At 46.1% G+C, this 10718-nt stretch overlaps 1 long non-coding RNA gene across 1 annotated transcript, besides 1 other annotated feature; it reads left to right on the top strand.

Moving 5' to 3' along the window:
• Window positions 1-1326: 1326 nt before the first annotated feature.
• LOC115488773 lies at window positions 1327-8440 on the top strand. The gene is made up of 3 exons (XR_003952258.1): window positions 1327-2018; window positions 3482-3852; window positions 8303-8440. It is a non-coding gene; the product is annotated as an uncharacterized LOC115488773 (long non-coding RNA).
• Window positions 6879-10530: an enhancer, noted in NCBI's record as "VISTA enhancer mm1645". NCBI's record gives its function as "enhancer in: heart[3/7]" and the evidence as "EXISTENCE:transgenic organism evidence [ECO:0001131][PMID:17130149]".

The following is a 10718-nucleotide window of genomic DNA, read 5'->3' as shown; positions in this document are numbered from 1 at the left end:
CAGGCTTATCAATACTGATTAAAGAAAAAAAGGCTATCAGGCTCGAGGAAGACATAGGAATGATTCACGAGAAGGTATCTGGGAGCAGAGGGAGGAAACGGAGAGGAGAAAGTGATGTCATTCTATTTCAACTAAAAATAAGGGGCTGGAGAGATGGCTCAGGGATTAAAGAGTACTGGCTGCTCTTCCAGAGGTCCTGAGTTCAACTTCCACCAGCCACATGGCTGCTCACAACTGTCAGTAACCCCAGTTCCAGGGGATTCAACACCCTCATGCAGATATGCACTCAGTCAACACACCAATACATATAAAATAAACATAAACAAATCTTTTTAAAGATAAAATAAATTTAAAATCAGAGGAAAAATAAGAAACAATCAGTGAAAATGGAGCTGTAGAGATGGCTCAGTGGTTACAAGCACTGGCTGCTCCTCCACAGGGGTTAACTCCCAGCACCCACACAGCAGCTCAGAACGGTCTGTAAGTCCGGTTCTAGAGAATCCTATATCCTCACTTAGGCATACATGGAGGCAAAACACCAATGCACATAAAATAAATGAGTAAGTAAATTTTAAGAGCATATTCATAGCTGGGCATGGTGACACATGCTTTCATTGGGGGCAGAGGCAGGTGGATTTCTGTGAGTGAGTTTGAGACCAGTCTGGTCTACTTAGTTCTGGACCAGTTAGGGTCACACAGAGAGGCAGGAGTGAATATATTCATGACATATATAATTTTAACATAATAGGAATCTTGGCTGTGTGATGGCGGTACTTGCCTTTAATCCCAGCACTTGGGAGGCATAGGCAGATAGAACTCTGAGGTCAAGGCCAGCTTGGTCTACATATGGAATTCCACAGTCAGGGCTACACAGAGAAACCCTGACTCAAAAAAACACAAACAAAAAACAAAAAAACAAAAGAAAGGAAAGGAAAGGAAAGGAAAGGAAAGGAAAGGAAAGGAAAGGAAAGGAAAGGAAAGGAAAGGAAAGGAAAGGAAAGGAAAGGAAAGGAATCTTGAATGTTGAAAGTTAAGGAGCATGAATTTGAGATAAGAAAGTAAGTGTTTATTATTTTCCTCTCTAAGGGGTTATTTTTATTTTATTCATATATGTATATATTCATGTTCACACGTATGTGTGAACGTTTGTGTGTGTGTGTAATGCATGTTCTGTGTGCTTGTGTGTATGTGTGTATGCATGTTCATGTGTGTGTTTGTGTGTGTATGCATGTTTGTGTGTGTATTCTTGTTCGTGTGTGTGTTTGTGTGTGTATCCGTGTTCGTGTGTGTGTTTGTGTGTGTATCTGTGTTCGTGTGTGTGTTTGTGTGTGTATGCATGTTCGTGTGTGTGTTTGTGTGTGTATCCGTGTTTGTGTGTGTGTTTGTGTGTGTGCAGGCCAAGGACTACCTCTGCTGTCATCCTTGGGAATCCTGTCACCTTCACTGAGAGAACATTTCTCCTTGGCCTGGAGACCACCTATTAGGCTAGACTGTCTACCCAGAGACACCAGGGATCCTCCTGACTGGACCTTCCCTGCACCACCATGGCCAGGGCATATTTACGCGGCTTCTGAGCACAGGCTATCCCTTCAATGCCCATGCATTACCTTTTTCCCTTCAGTTGATGTCCTTTGTGGGTGAGGATTGAATCCCAGCCCTGATGGGGTCTTATAGAGTCTGAGCCCCACCAGTCCTGGGGACTGCAGGGGAAAGCTTTCTGAGGGCAGCCTTGTTGCCTTTCTAGAAATGAGGAGGTCTGGATGACCCCCAGGAGGAGTCTCAGAAAGAGAAAAGAGAAGAGCTGGAGAATATACAGGCTGCAGCTTTATCAGAGCCTGCTAGCAGGGAAGCAGCCTGCCTGCTGCGATTTTACTAACAGATTCCGGGCTTCACTCACTTCCTGAATGGGAGACCAAGAATCTGCAGTGACCTAGGATTCCAGGGGGTTCTTAAACACAGCTGGACCACCAAGGACCTGGGCTCAGCTTCAGCCCACTCGCCAACACTGAGGACACTGGGTGAGTCAGAACCCGCCCAAATCTGCCAACTGAACCAGTTTTAAGGAGTAGGAGGGGCTGCATGCTGTGTGACAAAGCACTCTCCTAGCTTGGGCAAGGCAGGACCTCCATCCCCAGCACCACCATGAAGTAAGGAAACAGTTAACTCAAAAGTGCGTTCCCAGCAATGAGACGTTGTTGTTTGGTTGTTTGGTTTTTCTTTTGCATGGTGCATATCTTATTCCATGCTCACTGATCCCTCCAATGGAGTAGGAGGAGGATCAAGCAAAGAGAGTTAGGAGGATAAATTCACATTTATCCTGACCTGTTTGGTCCTCCAGAGCATCACAGGTAATTTTTCCAGCCATTGACAAGGGGTGCCCATACCTTCCTCATTTTTGTGTATTATTTTAATCGATATATCATAATTACATATATGCATTGGATATAATGGCACCATGTGATGCTTCTTGATGTGTGTACATTATAAAATGATTATAAAATGATTAAATTAAGCTAATTAACATGTCGACCAGCTTGCCTAACTCTGATTTCTTATATTGAGACATTTTAGATTGACTCTTACTATGAAAATTTTAATACATTTCTCCTTAATTATAACACTTGACTTGTGTAAAAATTATGCATTACTATATAGCCCACAATACTCTAGTGATTATTGTTATCTATTGTGCCACGTTCTCACTGCTGCGCAGCAGATCTCAAAATGTATCCTTCTCTTCTCCCTTCCAAACACAACCAGGCGGGACCCACACAGGCCCCCCCTTTCTCTCTGAAACTGTACCCCAGAAAAACAGTTTTCTGTGCCCGAGTTACCAGGAAGAGACCTGGTGGCTGTGCATGCGGCTCATGGGACAGGCTCCTCCAGGGCTCCTCCAGGCGCTTTAGTCCCGTGCAGACCTAAAGCAAGGGTCAAGGAAACAGGGCTGGGGATTGGGGAGGTGGGAAGCAAGGATCTTGCATGCTTGGAACCTTCTTTCAAATTTACAAAAGTTAGGTTCCCTAGAAGTTCCTCCTCCAGTCTCCTCTCCTCTCCTCACCTCTCCTCTCCACCCTCTTTTCCCACTCAATTACCTCTCTCTTTCTCTTTCTACTCTCTGTTTCTCCATCTCATTCCCTCCCCTTCCCCCTCTCTCCTGGTGCTCTGGGACTAGCAACCCCAGGCAGTGACTGAGCATAGGGCCTTGGGTGAGTGACCCTTAACCAGCAGGCTAAGGCCCAGGTAAAAGAACTCAGGCTAGGACCAGGCCCCACTCCCAGGAGTCTGAGAGTCTGGGACCACCTTCCAATCTGTGCAGAAGTCACTGGGATTGGGAAAAATCTGTTGTTGTCACCCTGTAGCAAGACCTCATGCTTTTCTCCTATCGGAGAGAATACATTGGAACACCCTGCTATTGAGGATGCTCTCTTATGTTAATGCTCAAAGTCTTTTAAGAAACCTTGACTATTGTCTTATTTTTCAGATGAGAACATCAAGGTTCGAGAAGGGCAAACATTGTCCCAAAGTAGGATGCAGCCATAATCCAGAGCCTGAGTCTGCCCACAAGAGTTTCCTGTGTGTCATTCCCCGAGGTCTTTCCCCTGAAACTCTTCTTGGGCTCTTCCCTTCCCCAAGCCTGACTTCACAAGCTTTCCTCCCTCTGCTCTGCTTGCTTTGCCAGAAGTTTCTTTCTGACCTTGGAGCGCTCACTAACACTTCCTCAGGCTTGATGTCCAGGATGGAAATGCCTCGATGGGCTAGCCTATCACGGTTCCTGGTGCTCAAGGTAAAACAGCTTATGGCCTTTGTCCTGTGGACTTAACACCGGGCTGCCCTGCCCTACCATGGCCCATGGTGAGTTCTAACTAGAAACCAAAGCCCTACTGTGTATGAATATCCCTTTTAAAAATTACCAAGCATCCTACAACCTAAATAAAACTTTTAAGAAGACAATCAGGAAAATGGTAAAATAGTAATAACAATATTAATTAATTAACAATAAAATATCACATAAAATAACCTGACAAGGAGTCACTAGCTAATTGAAAAAGAGACTTCAAACATCAGTAAGAAAAGAAGTGAAAAGCCCAATAGTTAGAACATGCAAAGAAAAATATCAGTGGGTTACAGACACTTTTAAATGATCAAAATAAGCCTGCCTTGGTGGTGGATCCCTTTAATCCCAGAACTCCGGCTTCTCTGTGAGTCTGAGGCCAGCCTGGTCTACAGTGTGATTTCCAGGACAGCCAAGGCTACACAGAGAAACCCTGTCTCAATAAAATCAAGCAATCAATCAAAATAATTTAGAAAAAGCATATGCTGTCTCCATCTAATATGAAAAAAAAAGTGTTTTAGAACTACCAAATTGCAGAGGGACTGTATTAAATGATGCTTATATTTCACTCATATTCCAAGAGGAAGGTTTCAGGTTTTTTGTGGTTTTGTTTCTGACCTGCAGTCACCTTAGTTTGATTTTTTAGAAGCATGAAGACAGCTGAAACAGTTCAGGGTTCATGGGGTAAAGGCACTTGCCACCAGCTGGCAACCTGCATTTGATTCCCGGGCCACAAACAGGGAAGGAAATGATTCCTGAAACTTGTCCCCTGAGTCCCTTGTGCCAGCTGTCATGGCATAGACACACAAAATAAATGCATTTTAATTTTAAAAATGTAAGAACATGGAGTTTAGGATTGAGAGACGTGGCTAGGTGGACTGTTGGAGAGGCCTTAGATCTAGTTCTTACCACCAAGTACAAGACCCAAAACAACAGCCATGGGATTAAAAATCGCTTAGACTGCGTGGTAGGATCTGACCCATCCAAAGAGGACACAGGGTAATAAATGGAGCAGATGGTTCCATTCGATGGATCATTAAGACAGACAGAGATGTTTTAGCAACTTGGAGAAAAGCAAACAGAACTAGTCCAGAGTTCTGTCTTCAAGACTTTCCTTGGTTGAAGGTCATTGTTGTTCAGACGAGAAGATTGCTCAGCTGCAGACACCCCAGATACATGTGCTAGTACTAACACAACCTCAAGGCCAGAAGAACCATGGTCACTGGCCCAGAGGGTTATACACACACACACACACACACACATACACACACACACACACACACACACACACACACACACACACACACACTCACACACTCACACAAGGTTTGTTCCTAGGAGAGTTAAAAGACAAAGCAAACAAACAAACAACAACAACAAGAGGCAAGCCGGGGGTGGCACATACCTATAACTTTGAGGCAAGTGTGGTCTATATAACGAGTTCCATGCCAGTCAGGGCATAGCGAACCTTGTCTCAAATACAAACAACAAAAGGCAACTAGTGGGGTGAGTGGGCAGTAGAGAGAAGCCAGCGCTCAGCAGGGAGCAAGCAACTGTGTAGAAAGGTGCTGGGTCAGAGTGGGAGACATTGTGCATCTTAGCAACCCAGAGTACAGAAAGCCAGGAAGAATGGTATTTGAGAAAATTTGTATGTTTAACTCGGTTTAAGCATTTGGCAAACTATATATTTATCAAAACATTACACAATATATGCAATAGTTACAATTATTGTACCAGAAAAAAATAAAGTTAAAATGAGCAATTTTAAGAATTGAATAAAAGCATATTAATGAGAATAAAAGACAAAAGAGATAGACAGGCACCTTGGCAAATATATTAAAAAAGCCAATAAGCCATTGGAGATAGCTCGATTCTCTAGGTGTCCAGATAACGCATCCCTGCCAGAATGGCTTAAACTTTAAAATCCATAGCATTGGCTGGCTCTTGAGAAGCTGCAAGCCTCATACCCATCCAGAATGGATAGAGTGCAGGTCAGCAGTGTGGAAAACTGTTGAGAGCCAACTAAAACTGAGTCTGTGAATATCCTATGTCACAGCAATGCTACTCAGGGGTGTTTACACAATAGAAAAGTGTGTGTGAAAGGCAGGTACTAGAGTCCTCAGAATGAACACTCACTATTCTGTGACATGCAAAAAAACAAAACAAAAACAAAAACAACAACAACAAAAAACAAACAAAAACAGGAAATGTGACATGAAAGAGACCCTGGCAGACCAGGAATGGAAAACAGCATGAGGCACCCCTTATCTGAAGCATCACCTACCAGGGTTCTATCCCTTTGGATTTTGAGTTGGGGATACTTGCCTACATATTTGTTTATAGTGAGAGACATCTCAGGGACAGAACTCCATTGTCAATGCAGAATCCATCTGCTTAATATATGTACAACCTGGAAGTCATTTTTTGCACAGTGTTCTTGCCCTTTCCATTTGATAGGCAGACAGAGCCCCAGTGTGCAGGTACAGGGGTTGTTTCAGACTGTAGGCATTTGGAATTTTAGTCAAGAATGCTCAACCTGGAGTATATTAATACAATGAGAGCAAAAAGACTTGACAGCTCCAACCTGGCAGGACCTCATGAACCCACATTGCATAAATATTGTCAGCCACAAAGTCACGCTCCTTCATGCTCAAAAGTAGGTGAGAGTAATCTAGTTTTCGGGTCAAGAGTGCTGTGTGGTGGCACACATCTATAATTCCAGCACATCCCTAAGGCAGAGAGAGAGAGGGAGGGAGAGAGAGAGAGAGAGAGAGAGAGAGAGAGAGAGAGAGAGAGGGAGAGAGAGAGGGAGAGACAGAGAGAGAGAGAGAGAGAGAGAGAGGGAGAGGGAGACGGGGAGAGAGAGAGAGAGAGAGAGAGAGAGAGAGAGAGAGAGAGAGAGAGAGAGAGAGAGAGAGAGAGAGAGAGAGAATTTTAGTTATCTGAGGAAGCCCAGGCTGGGTGTTCTTTCGTTCAGTTTGGGAAAATGAATTTCACTTTTATTCTATGCACTTTTGTATTGGAATCAAAAGTCCTGAGAACTAGGAACTACTGCCCCTGTGTCTCCTGCAGAGTGGAAGGGTGGGTCACAGAGATAGAGCAGGACCAGCTGCTCCACCTCTTTTTCCATTGCCTTTACCAACCAGGCACTATAGCTTCCCCTCAAGAAAAGGTCTAAGTGTCCCTGGCGGTGACATCCATAGGACAGGAAGAGAGCCATTCCTGTCACTCTCTAGTCTCCCATTTTTTGTTAGAGGGAAAGACACCCTTCAAATGTTTCTTCAAACAGAGCTCTAACTGAACACTCTGCCTAAGTGGGGGAAGTGGCCATCTCCAGGTCTGCCCTGAAGGGAAGGACTAGTTGTCAGAATAACACAAGAGACCAGAGCCATGACTCCCAAACCACTGAGTTGTTCGGTTTGCGGTCTGTGGGTTTCCCCACAGCACAGAAAGTTCAGAATCCATCCTATGAGAACACTACTGGTTCCTATATCAACCTTTTGCTATTGCCAAGAATCAGCTTCAGTTAGGGCTGGGATAATACGGACAGGCCCATTGGGAGAAGGCTGATCTAAAGAGTCAGAGATGCCTTTTCCTTAGCAGGAGGGGAGGGTGATGCTTGCCCCTACTTTGTTTCCGTACAGAAACTGCTATCTTAGGTAAATAAACCCTGATAAATGACAAGGGAGATTTTCTCAAGGCCTAGATTATCCTGGGGCTGTGTTTTGGTGGGTGGTCCTCTCTCAGCAGTTTGAGTAATCCAGAATGATCCTGGGCAATTGGAAGGGAGCAAGCCTGTATTGCAGCCAAGAAGTGATTCCCCCCAACTCCCCACTGCCCCTGCAGTGTGTGTCAGTGTGACAGAAAGGAGGCTGGATATGCACCCAGTGGGGACTGGGGACCTGGGGATGGAGGGCATCTGAGAGGGTTTCTTTTCCTTTGTTTAAAAAGGAAGACACAGCTGGCTGAATATAGAAAAAAAATGAAGGGCAGGCACATAATGATGCGTAGACACTCAAAGAGTATCTGGGCCTACCTCTCTGATCAGGTTGTCTTAGAACCAGGGGGGCACAGGCTGCAAAGTCCTGGCCCAAAGATTTCCCCAGGAATCACTCACTACCTTAAGAAAAAAAGTGGCCAGGCAGTGATGGTGCATGCCTTTAATCCTAGCACTTGGGAGGCAGAGGCAGGCAGATTTCTGAGTTCGAGGCTACCCTGATCTACAGAGTGAGTTCCAGGACAGCCAGGGATACACAGAGAAACCCTGTCTCGGAAAAAACAAAGAAAGAAAGAAAGAAAGAAAGAAAGAAAGAAAGAAAGAAAGAAAGAAAGAAAGAAAGAAAGAAAGAAAGAAAGAAAGAAAGAAAGAAAGAGAGAAAGAAAGAAAGAACTGCCCAAGCGGTGGTCACTTGTCACCACTACCTTGGCCTTTCTGTGTTGGCTAAGCAACCCCACTCCGGTTCCCTGCAGGTTGGAAGTGGAGCAGTTGAAGCAAAGGAAAACGGCAGGATTCTGAGGCCAGACCCTCTCCTCTCCCCTTCCAAAGTCATCCTGGAGTTAGGGAAAGCTGGGGCCAGCCTGGAGCGCTCTGAGATCCAATGGCCCCTTCGAAGAATGAGCCTGGTTTTTCTTCACACAGACAAGCAGTCAATGCGCTGTTTGGCTGTTCCTTGTGTTTGTGGTTGAAAAGCGGTCCACACACACCCGTTCTGAGTGACAGTGTGCCCCAGTGACCCGCTCCATGTCCCAGAATCTTCATGCGGGCTGCAGCATCTCCTTCCCACCCTCCAGGAACGCGAAGGACAGCGGAGCCGAGGGGGCAGCGCGTGACCCCGAGCGGAAGGGCCCCAGTCTGGGTCCTAATGCGGGTGGCGTCTCTCTTGACAGGCAGCGTTTGGGGACAACAGCGGGGAAGGGAGATAAGATGACATACCAGAGCAGATTTGGTGTGCGCGCTGATACTCCTGGCCCGACAGGAAACTCGGAGCTATTTAAAAAGGCCCTATCGATTACTTTATCTTCCCCGGAGGAAAACTTCTTGCCGAGAGACAAAAGATGTCCCCCTACCTAAAGATACAAGGCCACACAGCAGAGGGTTTGTACAGGCGACGCGCGAGTAGATCCCTGGGAGCGCAGAGACGCCTTTCTACCGGCAGAGACTGAAGTTTGACTGGAGCGAGGCGGGGCGGAGCCACCTCCCGGTCCCCGTGCACTCCGGAATTGTGAACGCTCCCGCAAAGTCCCCGCGAGTGTTGTGTTCACACTAATTGGTGTGCCTCTGAGTTCCATCCGTACTCCCCCCCCCCCAAGTTTAAATGCTCCTTTTAAGGGCTTGAGTGTCTGCAGCCGTCATGTGCACCTTGAAAGCTTGGCGTGTGACATTGTGTTCCTCTAGCGTCTCCATCCCGCTTTTCACCAATTCGTGCCCTGGCCGAATCCCGTGGGAGCAGAGGTGGCCCCTCGAAGTCCCGGGCCACCCAGGGAGGCTCCGGGTACACCCAGATTCCCAGCAGTCCGTAGTCTGGGCTTTCCCCGTGTGACACTTTGCCGCCTACCGGTTCACAATCCTCTCGGCCCGCGTGAGAGAAGGCGGCATGTTCCGTGGGACACAGTTTATTTTATGCACATTAAGGGCTGTAAAGCACGGTCTGAAAGAAAAAGATGGTGCGGCGGGGAGGAGCGGGAGAAGGGGCAGCGATGATCCTGGGACTGTGCAGCGACCACTTACAACCTGATTCATGCCCACCGGAGACCCCAGCGGTCCTGGAGGGAGGCGGAGGCTCCGAGGCTTCCGGTTGGGTTTCAGCCACCAGGTTCGGGCAGTGACTCTTGGACTCTGACCACGTCCCGCGGCACACTCGGAGACCCGGCTCGTCCGCGAAGCTAGGAGCGAATGGCCCGCAGCTGCGCGTCGCTCAATCTGAGCTCTCAAGCCCAAAGCGTCTGCAGAGCCGCTTCCCAGAGCTCCAAGCCACCGCTAGCAGAGCTCTGAAGGCACCTTGAAGCCTCGACCCACTTCAATGTCACCTGATTTTTCAAATTATCACCTTCTGAGACGCGATCCTTCGGAACCGGCAGAGCCCCCACCTTTGAGCGCCGCCGTTTATGCTGTAGCGCTGTAGCGGTTTGCAGCAGTCAGGGCAGGTGGAGGACCTTGTTACTGGCACTGCGGAGCCCGGAGCTGAGGGGAAAGAAAACGGAGATAAGGAAAAGGGCTGCAGAGGTCGGAAAGCAGCTCCCATCGGATCCATCAAATCAATCACAGCCCCAAGTGACCAAAGAGAAATTTTGCGTTTTGGAAATATCCCCACCACCAAAAGCACGAGGAAAGTGTGAGCAGCAAGAAACTAACAATAAATTTTAGGTGCAAAAATATAAAGAAGCACACAGAATTTGAAAAAAAAAACCCGCACATTCTGCTATTTGAGTTTTCCATAAACATACAAATAAAACCTGCGGAAGATGTACTTCTTCAAGTCTGTGACAGACCCTGGACTGACTAACGGGGACGCGCTCATTTAAAATGTCAGCGGTTCCTATATTTCACCGAACTTTCAACGAGCTTTTCCACATGTCCAGACTCATGGGACAGTATGCTTATGACCCTGTTAATTGTAGTTCAGACTTACTATGTCTCAATAAAGTGACTCAGCACTTGACCAGCATATGAGGCTCCCCGAGTCCAGTCCCCAGAAACAAGTAGAATATACATATATATATAATTCTATATATCTATCTATATATTATTCTATATATATATTCTACTTGTATATATATGTATTACATAATATATATACAAGTAGAATATATATAATATAATTTATATTATATATAGAATATATATAGAAACAAGTAGATTATATATATATATATATATAGTATATAT

This window comes from Mus musculus, chromosome 17, assembly GCF_000001635.26.
Source record: "Mus musculus strain C57BL/6J chromosome 17, GRCm38.p6 C57BL/6J".
Lineage (NCBI taxonomy): Eukaryota > Metazoa > Chordata > Mammalia > Rodentia > Muridae > Mus > Mus musculus.
The sequence above is the reverse complement of the archived record's forward strand: the minus strand, read 5'-3'. Positions and strand labels throughout refer to the sequence as shown.